The sequence below is a fragment of the Rutidosis leptorrhynchoides genome, chromosome 11, assembly GCF_046630445.1.
Source record: "Rutidosis leptorrhynchoides isolate AG116_Rl617_1_P2 chromosome 11, CSIRO_AGI_Rlap_v1, whole genome shotgun sequence".
Classification (NCBI taxonomy): domain Eukaryota; kingdom Viridiplantae; phylum Streptophyta; class Magnoliopsida; order Asterales; family Asteraceae; genus Rutidosis; species Rutidosis leptorrhynchoides.
In genome coordinates this window covers 27,115,044-27,128,260 of record NC_092343.1, presented here as the reverse complement: position 1 = coordinate 27,128,260, position 13,217 = coordinate 27,115,044, and positions in this window count along the sequence as shown.

Below are 13,217 nucleotides of genomic sequence, written 5' to 3'. Positions count from 1 at the left end.
TATTTAGCTAAACCCTAATCCTAAAAATCTGATTTTTATAAAAGTTTCATAGTTATTTGTCAATTGCTCAAGTCTATTCGCGTACGTGTTAATCGTTATCGTTATTTTGATTGTTTGATGCGCTAGGGTTTAAAAACGAATTTGTATTTACTTGATCAAAAAAATTAAGTTTTTTAAATGTTAATTATTATGTTATAATCAGATTCCTTGCGAAAAACTATTGAGTTTAGGCTTTGGATTCGCTTGATTTCGTTTCCGTATGATTAAGTTATGTCAATTTGAATTATCGTTGTGTTTTTGTTGCTTGATCAGAAATCTGGTATTGATAGACAACGAATTGGCATGTGAGACTTATACCACTGGAAATATAATTTAAAAACACTCAATTTAGACTAGGATATCATGTCGTTTGCTTACGTATAACCCTAGATATGCTTAAATTAGTGTAAAAGTAGCTTTATACAGCACTTGCATAAAAATTACCTTGTATGATAAAATGTGTTAACTTCTGTGATTAAAGCTTTGCATATTTGAAAATTAGACAAAAATTAATTCATCTTTCATGTAGATATCATAGGCTAATTGTATCTAGATCTCCGGATAATTGCGTGCGAATGTGACTAACTAAATGAGAATCGAATCTGTAAATTGCATACGGTTTTGTACTCTGTGGATTGTGTGAATTTCATGAGCATGTATGCTTCTGGAAAATGAAACTTAACATAATATGTGACTTATTGTTAGTTTATATCAATCTCTGAAACCTTATGCATTGGGCACAATAGAGCCGTACTTTATGTGAATTCTGATTTGAGCTGAAAAATGAATGTTCAACTTGCACGAATAAACTGTACTAATTGGCTAAAAAAAAGTTGCTAGATTTTTATATGTGTTACTTTGATTTGTCCTTGAACTATGTCCACTGGTCTTGTATCAATTGCATGTTCCTAACTCCGGTTATAGCCAAAATGAAATCAGTGCGCGGTCAGAAACTGACTTGGCAAACCCCAAATGTATCCCTTCTGATTCCTGACTTTTAATTGTCGTATGAGTCCATGGCTGGACTTTTTGGAATAGATTTTAATTATATTTATTATCTGGAGTTTGCTATATTTACGTGAATTTTGTACTCTGAGATAATGTGCTAAGTATGCTACGTGTTCATAAACTTTGTGCATGACGATAAACTGAAATTGTAGAAATGATCATTCATGACCTAAAACGTATTGTTTGACTTAGGTTTGACATTTTGACCAATATTTGACATGAACCTACTGATGTTGACTTTATTTGACCACATTGACCAAGTTTGACTTTCGGTTTGACTTCGGTTGACTTTGTTTGACTTGCATGATATAGTTGACTTTTACTTTGAAACGCGTCGAGTCGAGCAATAAGACAACGTACACTATGAAACCACACTTATTTAAGATACATATATTGACCAACCTACATACGTATACTTAGGTTGCATTACTCGGCTATAAACCGTACAAGTTAATTGTTCACTTTTCAATCCGAGCTTTATTCAAAGGTGAGTCTACAGTCCCGCTTTTTACATGTTTTCAGGGATGAGAATACACGCTGTTATATTTACATTTTCAAATACTTTTGTATTGACATGAGTACTACACATATGCATATTGAGTTTGTTCAAAAAGCCTCTAGCTTGAATACTTTTAATACCATCGGTGTAAGCACAATTTAGATGGACGGATCCGTTAGGTTGACAACCTCACCCGCTATAAAAACTGTGGTGCATTTACTTTGAACATTAAATACATTTGAACAAGTGTATAACATTTTATGAGGTAAGGCGGGTATAGTGGCTTCTATACTCGGGTCATTGCTAGTATTCAGGTGCTCGGTTTATGCAAACAATAGAATCTCGTGGTCAAGGAAACAAAATTATTTTTCTGATAACTGTTTTTCAGATACTGTTACATTACTTTAAACCTGTAGATTCACCAACATTATTTGTTGACCTGTTTTTACGTGTTGTTATTCTCAGGTCCTTAAGAGGTATGATTCCGCTGTGTTTGCTGCATGACTGGCCGTGGAGTCAGCATTTGATTTTAAAGAACATTAATTACTTTCGCATTTAAAACTTTTATAACTGTTTAAATACTGTTGGCTTGTGGTTACGATCACAACAGTGTTTCTATTTTGGGATTATTGATTTATGTTTTTGAAAGTTAATTTTTGAATAAAATTAAATGCGATTGCTTTAAACGTCTCATATAGAGGGTGTAACTGTTAACTGTGGGACCTGGATTAACACGCCGTCAGATGGTAATTTGGCGGGGTGTTAAAAACCCAATTTAAAGTTTATCAATGTAATAAATAAAACATAAATCCAGAAAAATCTTACCATCAGTATTCCTTCTTCTCAAACACGATTTAATTGTACTCAAACGATGAGATTTTTTGAAGATTATTAAAATATGATTTGTGTACCGTAAAGATAGTAACAGAATCATCGATGGCAATTCAAAAAACCAATTTAACGAAGATCTAGGGTATGATTGAAGAATTCTTGATTAATTTTGATGGTAGTCGTGTTTTTTTATGGTTGGCGCTATCAAATGTTGTTCAATTTAAATCAAAATCAAAAAATATCTTCTTGTTGTTTTTGAATTTGCTGATTGTATGTAGTTGAAGGAATCATTGACGATCAAAATTGAAGATGGGGTTTTTTTCGTGATAGGAAAATAGGGGTGTTTGTTTGATAATGAAAACCTTTCTCCAGAACCCCTAATTTACCCAATTTCTCCCGTGCTTTTTTGAAACATGAAGGGTATTTTAGTCCGATTCTTGCTAAACAATGAGACTATGAGGTCATAATCATGACATGAACATTTTAATGGTTTAGATTAGATAGATGTTTATGAATGGATGGCTAGGATTATAAGATTTAATTTTTGATGACCTATTTTTGTGTTTGTTATTATATATAGTAGAGAAGTAGAGATATAAATATAAATATACATATAAATAATAAATATAAATAAATATTTATGTATATATATATATATATATATATATATATATATATATATATATATATATAGGGACAGGATCAATGGAGAAGTAACCAATCGGGGGGAAGCGGGGGAAGCAATTTTTTTTTTTTTCATTTTTTTGGAATATTTTTTTCAGGCATCAAGATCACACGAAAATATGAACATTTAAAAAAGACACTTCGTGATGAATGTTATTATTTAGGCGGGAAAACGATCGACAAAAATAACATTCAAGATAATATTGTTCGTCAAGAATGTTAACATTTTTTTTCATGTTTTGTGAAGTAAAATTTAGCCCGATTTAGAGTTTAGGGTTTAGGGTTTGGTGTTTTGGGTTTATTCCATAAACCCAAAACACCAAACCCTAAACCCTAAACCCTAAACTCTAAACCGTTCGTGTTAAAAACTCAATCTAAATCCTAAATCTAAACCCTAAATTTCTAAACCCTAATATCTAAACCCTATAAACCCTAATATCTAAACCTTAATATCTAAAACCTAATATCTAAAACCTCAACATACGCTCGAAAAACACGATAATTGTTATATATTAGTTCTTCGAGCGTTTTCCCGCCAAAAATAATAACATTTATCACAAAGTATCTTTATTAAATGTTCATATTTTCATCCAATCTATAATGTTCGTGAACAAAGTTTTTTCAAAAAATAAAAAAAAAAAGATTTTGCTTCCCCCGCTTTCCCCCGATTAGTTACTTCCCTCTTGATCCCACCACTATATATATATATATATATATATATATATATATATATATATATATATATATATATATATATATATATATATATATATATATATATATAAAAATAACTATAAATATAAAAATAACTATAAATATAAATACAAATATAAATATAAATATAAGTATAAATACAAGTATAGATATAAATATAAATATTAATATTGAATTCATGTGTGAAGAATTTGAAGTTAGCCGCCGGAGGGAGTCCACTCAGCCGCCGACTTAATAAGAAAACTGTCAAAACGTATCGAATCCATTATCTTCGCTCACTCAGCCGTCGATCGGACCAAGCCCAGAAGTTTTCATTTTAATGAATAAAATCATAATGTTATGCCTCAGTCGCCAGCTGAAGGTACATTCAAAGGAAGACTCTAAACTGACATAAAAACCTGTCGTTTCAAGCATTTTCAGTGGTCGCCCAAGAGGTCAGCCGACGGCTAAGCCAATCTCAGCCGCCAACTAACGTATTCAGCCTATAAAGTGTGTTTGTGAGTTCGAGTTCCGTTGTGAACAAAAATAAAGTTTGTTTATGTGTGTTTGTTGTTTGGAAAAAAGAATATTCTTAAATATTACTCCCACTTTCTCACATTAATAGTTCTACTTTGACTTTATAAGTCTTTTCTTTCAACTTTAACTTAAATTTATTATGTGTGTGTTATACAATACTCAATACTCGATGAATGTTATACCGGCAAAAATATATTAAAAACCAATCTATAGATATATATTTTATCGGTTAATATTTTTTGAAAGACAAAAATTTGGAATCACTGACGGGGAAATAATCCACCCCCCGATCATTTCCACGGACACACATACACGCTTTCAAGCAAAAACTCGAACTGGATTACAGGAACGCGATCCTTAAACCATCTCGAGGGGCAGGAGGAGCGGACCGAAATCATGAAATACGGATCAGTAAAACCTCCTTAGGGTCAGTCCATAAATTGGATAAATACACTAAAATATTTTAAGAAAGAGACTCAAACTTGATAACTCTCACCCTAATTCAGCACACAATATACTACTAGCTCACAAGGACAAGTATTCATCGAATAATATTTAATATAAATAACAATATTCAAAGTTAAATTTGGTGAAAAAAAATCTTCAAAGTCAATACAAAACTATTGATATGGAACGGATAAAGAAAAACTAAAAATCAATCAATATAACTAGTTTCGAACCCTCGCTTCGCGCCGAGGGTTCGGTTTTCAATGTATTTTATTGCGTTTAGTTTGTAAAATTATTTCGTGACTAACGATGATGTCGTTGAAGCGCAACTCAAGTCGAACTAAAAGGTATAACCCGTGAAAGATTTAAATGTTATTTTAAATTAACAATATATGTGCATCTCCGCGTTTCGCTATGAAATTGTCGACTTTTAAAAATTTAACGCAAAATCAACGTGTATGAAAAGGACCCCAAATATTTAGCGTTTTTTAAAAAGCGTCCGTTTTGCGTATAGTTAGTGACATTGTGTTCCTAAAATTATTTCGAGTTTAACGATGGTGTCGGAAAAATTTAACTCGTTGCGAGCGAGAGGATATGACCTGTTGAATATTTGGGTGGAGTTTATTTAAGATTTTTTATGAAAATGGTTATTTGACACTTTACCCCCTGTTTGGGGGTCGATTTGAATTTTTGGGAAAAAAGGTAAAAAGACGAAAAGGCCCCTAATTACTATTCATCATTTTTGTCTAATAGATAGTACTAGGTGAGGAGCTCTCGCTTCGCGTCGGGGCTCCGTTTCAAATATAATTTATCGCGTTTAGTGCGTAAAATTATTTGAGTTTAACGGTTATGTCGGTTAAACGTTACTCAACCCGAACGAAAAGATGAATCCCAATTTTAGCGAAAAAAATTACAGTTTGCCCCCTCAATTTAGTCATAGTTAGTAGTTTCCTTGTGTGTATAACATCTAAAGCATGGGGTACAAATATTTTAAGCATGAGATTAAGTTACTATTCATCGATTTGTTTTTTTAGATAAACGTATAGTAATAATAATGAATAGTTAGTAGATAGTAAAAAGTATGAGGTCAATTTATAATGAATGAGAGGTTTTATGATTAAATTATAAAGTGTGAAAAAGTTGCGGTAAGTTTATGAAAATGGGGATGATTCTCACACACACTTTTTTGATCCTCACACACCAATTGAGTATATTTTGCTCTTTATTAGACAATCTAAAAGAGGTAGGTGAAATGAATAGTGAACTTCACAATTTTCACAAATTTACAACAAACTTTTTATTTACTACAATTCAACTCCACCTTTTTTTAATACTTAACTCTATAGTTTTCATAAGGGGGATGATTCTCACACACACTTTTTTGATCCTCACACACCTATTGAGTATTATTAGAAGAGCAAAATGTTAAAATATGTGTGTGAGGATCAAAAAAGTGTGTGTGAGAATCATCCCCCTTATGAAAACTATAGAGTTAAGTATTAAAAAAAGGTGGAGTTGAATTGTAGTAAATAAAAAGTTTGTTGTAAATTTGTGAAAATTGTGAAGTTCACTATTCATTTCACCTACCTCTTTTAGATTGTCTAATAATAATAATAATAATAAAATAATAATAATAATAATAATAATAATAATATTATTATTATTATTAGTATAGTAATAAGGAAATTAAAAAATAATAAAAAAGTTGTGAATTAAACAATTTACTTGATACGTAATAATTATTGAATGTTTTTATATTACGAACATCCACCCGTTTTCTACTATTTATGTCAGTTTTCAGTAAATTTGGCATTGATATGTTCGGTGACGCATTAAGCATAAAATTCTGGTGCGGGTCCCAAAAATTAAAACGTGCGTTGAATTTTGATAGTTGGAACCATAATTCTTTTAGCGCCTCAAATAATTGTGACTGTAGTCATCATATTAATGTCTCATTCGACCGTTGCAAACAGATTGGATTATTATTATTATTATTATTATATTATTATTATTATTATTATTATTATTATTATTATTATTATTATTATTATTATTATTATTATTATTATTATTATTATTATTTTACTAAAATAACGATTAATATTAAAATTAGGAAACTTTTATTAATAAATGAAGGAACCTAGACCTAGACCTAGCTAACTTCCAACCGAGCCACAACAGAATAAACATCACAAACAAAACAATACATATCGAAATTGACAAACACAACCTGCAAAGGAACCAAAATAAACAATATAACATCAACTAACCACCTGCAGAAACCAGACAAGGAACCAAGCCAACCAAATTAACCAGCGTTGGACCTGCCCTTCTGATTTCTTTCATCAGGTTGCGACGTCATCCCGTCAGTCTTATCTATGTGAATGCCTTTGTCATTTAGATTCGGAAAGGAATAAATCAACGCGTTAGAGGAATTATTACTGATAAGTGTACCCGATGATGAGTGATATACTGATATCATCCAAAATCCAAGAAAACATTATGGTAAAATAGATTGTGTTTGTCAAAATTTGTTTAAGGTTAAGCTGAATTTATAATTCTTAATTGGAGCCAGAGCTCATAGTTAATGGCGAATCTATAGCTTATGGTGCGGGGTCTTAGCACTCCGTTAGTAAAAAGAAAAAAAATTATACATTGTACTCTTTAGATTATATAAGACATCGCCAAATTTACAATAGAATCTCATATATCATAAAATTTATCGGTTACTTTAGAGATAAAAAATCACATAAGTACCATTCAAATCTTATTAGTTTTGAAACAAAAATCTGGGATCCCATTAGATTTCATATTGAATTCGTCACTGCTCATAGTTGAAGTTTATTTAGAAGTAGAAAGTTGGAACTTATTATTGAAATTGGAGTTCTTTTATTACTTTTAATAAGTGTTTGGTAAATTAGCAACAATTTGTAACATATACATGTAAGTTGACTAAAAAGGACAATAAATATATGGTAATCATATTCAGGGTAACTATGTAATTTCCCATCCCGTAAGTTGAAAGTTTATTTATAAGCTGGTTCAACTAACTTGTTTTTTCAAAGTTTAGTTTTCTATAAGCTCTAAAAATTTCGTTACCAAAATAATACTACTTACTTTTATATACATTAAAATTTCGTCATCAAAATAATGATCTTTTTATTTAAGAATGGGATGAGGAATCGATATGAAATATTATGAGGATTCTAAAATTTTTTTATTCGTGAATCGGGTTTAAAAATTATTTGAAAAAATCTAATGTCTATGGGATTGGTGTGTCATTCAATTATTTTGAATTGCAAACGGACAAAATTGCGCCATTGGTCCCCAAACTTTGTATCAAACAACGTAGATGCCCTTTTTCTTTTCTTTTGACGTAGATGACCTTCATTTATCAATTCGTTTCACGAATGACCCTGACACTAATTGACATTAACTATTTCCGTTAAAATTGGGTCATTTTATCAATTCCTTCATGTTTTTATCACCATTCACCCCTCTTCATCTTCATCTTCATCTTCATCCCAAAACTCTTAAATCCTTCTTTTTGTCTAAAAAACACCGACGAAAAAAATGGTATTTGGTATATGGCTACAATAATTCTCCACCCTATCTCTCATCTAGTATGAAAATCAAACATTAAGTTTTGAATACTCTCCTGTTTGTTTGCAACGATTGTATAAAACCAAACCGTTATCGTTTCAATTACGACATAAATATAGAGCTACACCTTACTTCTGAACCAAATCGTCCCCATTAATGTATCTGGCCATAAAAGATATCAACGGAAATGGAGCACCAAATCGTCCCCACTAATTCATTTCATATTTCATTTCATTTACTAATTCAATTAAAAATGAAACGAGATTAGCTACACTCGCAAGATTAGCTACTTTGAATAAAAATCGAAACTTTTTTTTTTAAGTGGGACTTTAACCCTCAACCTCTTGGTTAGAGGGCTACCACGATACACTGGGCTAAATGCCCTTTGGTAAGATCGAAACCTTCTGATATATCGACTTGACTTGAATTCATGATTTGTGAAGTTAACTTTTCAATTGAACAAACCCAGTCATCGATTGTTATCTACAATCCGAACCGAATCGTTCTCGTCGATTCAAAAGAAAACGTAATCCGTTTGGTTCACACTTTGATGGCGTGTGCGGAAGCCGTTAACACAAGGTGGTTTGAAATTAGCTGAAACCCTAGTGAAACAAGCCGGAATATTAGCCGTATCTCCGCCGGTGAACCTCTTCGTTCAATTCAGGTTTCAAGTTCGCCAGAAAAAAAATCACAATCCCTGTACGCATATTTTTAATTATTTCATTTTTTATTTTCGTTTGAGCATGCTAAAGTTTAGATTTTCATGTATCTGTAATTAGCTTTATATATTTATACTAGTGAAATGACCCGTGAAATCACGGGTTTATTTAAACGAAATAATTTAATGACATGTTTAGGTATTAAGTGAATGTAAATGTTAAAGTCATTTATTTTAATGACCCGTTTGACTAAGAAAGTTGTTGTTTTTACAAATATATAGACATGTATTTTCGCATACATATGTAACGTAATTAATTTCATAAAAAGAATACATATTTGAATATTAATAATATAATAATTATAAATATAATTATTATATTAAAAGTAATAATAATAATAATAATAATAAAGTTCACTCAAAGTTGAGTATATAGAGCTTGTTTATTCATAGAGGAACAATACTATCTGCCTTAAGAACAGAAACCTTAACCGCACTTTAGATCAGAACATCAAGGCCTAAACTTAAAGGCAAGAGTCTACTAGAAAAGTTTGTCTTAATATATGGTATGACTTACATTAACGACAACGACATATAGCTTCAACCTTTTCCTATGAAATTCAAAAAATGTAAAGATTAAACATCATATACTACATAAGGCAATAATGCTTATAGAAATATTGAGATTTTCCTCAGAAAATCTTAGGTAAATTCTGCTTTCTTTATATCTATTGTTAGGACCAATCAAACTTGAGTGAAATCCACCAAACGATTATATAATCTCAAGAAAGGCAATTAGGGGACTTGTAAAATCTTAATAAATTCTTTTAAATCCGATGGCTTCTATCCCGATCTGAAAACAAAAAATTCAAACATAAGTACCATAAAAATGACATTAGTTAACTCATCATGCTTTCAATGACATTAAGAATAACTGTATAATAGGAATAATCTATAACCTATATGACAATATTATAATTTTAAGTCTAAAAGATCCAACAACAGACCATAATGTCACTTTCTTCTTCAAACTGGTTTATTTCACTTTCTTAACAGTCTTTAGATAGACTACATCTTTATATGAATAAGAGATATTAGGTAGACTAAAATTAAGACATCTCAACTGCCACATATCAAAACATATTATGTTAACTAATATATCAAATAAACCAAGTAGCATATAGTTCCTTTTGTCCCTAAATATTATAAATATTACAGTAAGTGCAAATACTCAAATTTTAAGGGGCACCACCCTCAAATGCACCTTTAGCATATAAATCTACAAAATTCATAGTCATAATTGATATTTCAAAGTAGCAAACGTACCTTTTTACATTAATTATGGTTCCCAATGGAGGTTAGTAACATAACATCAAGACCTTTGGTGGTGGGAACAACTCCTTTTCACTGAATTGCAGATGGCTTCTCAAAACTTAAAAAGGACAAATTTTAACAATAAGATACACTTTTGTTGTAATCATTCAAAATAATGACCTACCAGCTTGCATCAATGTATTATATTCCACATAAAAGTGAGCCCACAATGAGATTTACCAATGTATGAGCAAAATCGATTCAAAATACTGATAATGATCAACCTAAATGTGTATAATATAATTAATTTTCACACAAAAAGTAACAGAACTTAGTTAAAGAATATTAGAAATCAATCATCAATCATATATCATATATATTTAACACATGAGCAAGTAACGGACATACCAACAACAGAAGCTTTCATTCCCGAAAGAAATCCTCTCAGTCCTTCTGAAATCATCAATATGATCATGCCTGCTGTCAACATAACAAAATTACTTTACACATGCCAATAGCAAGATTTCTCTCCAACATTTCATCAAACATATGGTGTAAGTCAATGAATTCAGTTTAACAATTATAAGAAATAAGAAATATAATTGAATCAAAGTTGAGATGCATATGGTATCACAAATACAGTAGATGCAAATCTACTTATTATAATATTTATATCAAAACTACAGCTTTGGATCAAAAAAGACCCCTTTCGTATAAGTAATTTACAGATCCCTTTCAAAAAAGCTTTGTTCAAAAGATAATGTCATAGAACATAAGTTATACATGAACAGCCAGAGCAAACCTCTCAAAAGCCAGAGCATTCATGTTTTAATTTGATAATCCACTTGAAATCTTTTCCAAATCTTCATAAAACAACTTCATAAATTAAAATTAAAAACCCTAAGAAAAGAATATAACCAAATTCATTCGTCACAAAATCGATCTATCAATAAAAATTTAACGAAAAGAAAAAATCAAAAGCAATTATTATAAAGAAAGATAATAATATACCTGTATATATAGCCCTTCATCAGCACCTTCTATTTGAATCTTCAATCTTCAAACGAATACTGAATTACCTAATCAGAGAAAAAAATGATCAAACAATTGATATATAAGCTAAATCAGACGAATAAATTAGGGTTTATAGAGGTTTAAGAAAATAAGGTTTATGAGGAACGTGATATTCTTTGGGGATACATTAGGGTTTATGAGGAACCTGTCACATTATATACGCTTTGTGCGTTTTTTTTTAATTTTTTAAAATTTAATTAATTAGTGTTAATGACATCATCAACATTGCTTAGATTTTTTTCTTTTTCTTTTTGATTTTCTTTTGTGAAGGGAAATAGCCTTTTTATGACATCATCATTTTATTTTAGCAATATAATAGAAACTATAGATTTGATTTGAATTTTGACGGACTACTAGATATTTGATGTTTTGATTTTTTTTCTTTTTTTTTCAAAGTTAGATATGGGTGTTGAAAGGTTTAGTCAGCTTGCTTGCATCTATTTTCCAGATTTCAAGGGTTTACTAATTAAATGTAACAACCCGACTTCGTTATACCAAAAATACGACAAAAAAAAAAAATTATTATTTATTCAGCAAGTGGCGCGGCGCGCCATAATGGCCGCGCGGCGCGCCAAAACAGTCTGTCCGAAAACGTTTTAAATGCGAAAAAGATAGACCTCTTCCCGACATATTTAGACCAAACGCTTTTCACCACACATTCATATGTATAAAACTAACACGAACCAATCATTAAACGAGTTTTTACAAAATGGGGCCCACATTGGCCGTTTTACGACTTTCGTACAAAATACAAGTTTCTATCCCAATTTACATTTAGACGAGTTAGGACTCTACAACCCAACCCGATACCAAGAGCATAATCGCGGGGACTACCAAATCCCCAATCCGCGTCCGCATATCCGAAAGCTACCCCCATCGAGCCCAAGCGCTCCTACGCAACTAGTCTATCAACTAGCTAGCTTCACAACAATTCCTGTAAAAAGGTAAACAACGAGAGGGGTAAGCTTAACGCTTAGTGAATGCAATAATTATACATACACATATATAATCTACTTACTTGCATCACTTACACAACCTCATACGCGGGATCAATAATTCGACAATCATGCAACAATAATATGCATATACCAATATCCACATTCCACAAGTAGCTAATAATACAATAGCATACGATTCATAATTAAATACTTCAATACATAATTCACATAACCTTGGTTAACCAATTCGAACAAGGGAAACGGTACTTACAAGACCGTTGGAGTTCATAACATCCACTAGTATTACTTACACACCGCGTAATCACTAGTCCCCCGGGTGATGTCTTGAACACCGCGACTAACTCACCCTTACGACAATGTGGCGTCTTAAACACCGCGACGAATCCACACTTCATTCAAAACAATGAGTGGTGTCTTAAACACCGCGACAATTCCACTCCCATGACACTGTGGTGTCTTAAACACCGCGACAATACCACACGTCAATCATACAATGAGTAGTGTCTTAAACACCGCGACAATACTACTCGTCAATCATACCATGAGTAGTGTCTTAAGCACCGCGACAATACTACTCGTTACCTAGAATGTGGTGTCTTAAACACCGCGACAATACCACATTCATGCAACACAAATAAATACATTATATACACATACGCATAATTATTCCACTCACCTTGACACAAGGATGATGATTATGCACTTCCGAACTTCAAAGCAATGTACCTAATACATTAAGTACACTTTCAATACACGAACTAGTGGAACTAGCCACATTACTTACACTTGAGCATTTGATGACCCAATTTGTATTAAATAACTCGACTACACAAAAACCGTCCTAAATTGGCCAAGACACATGTCAAATCAC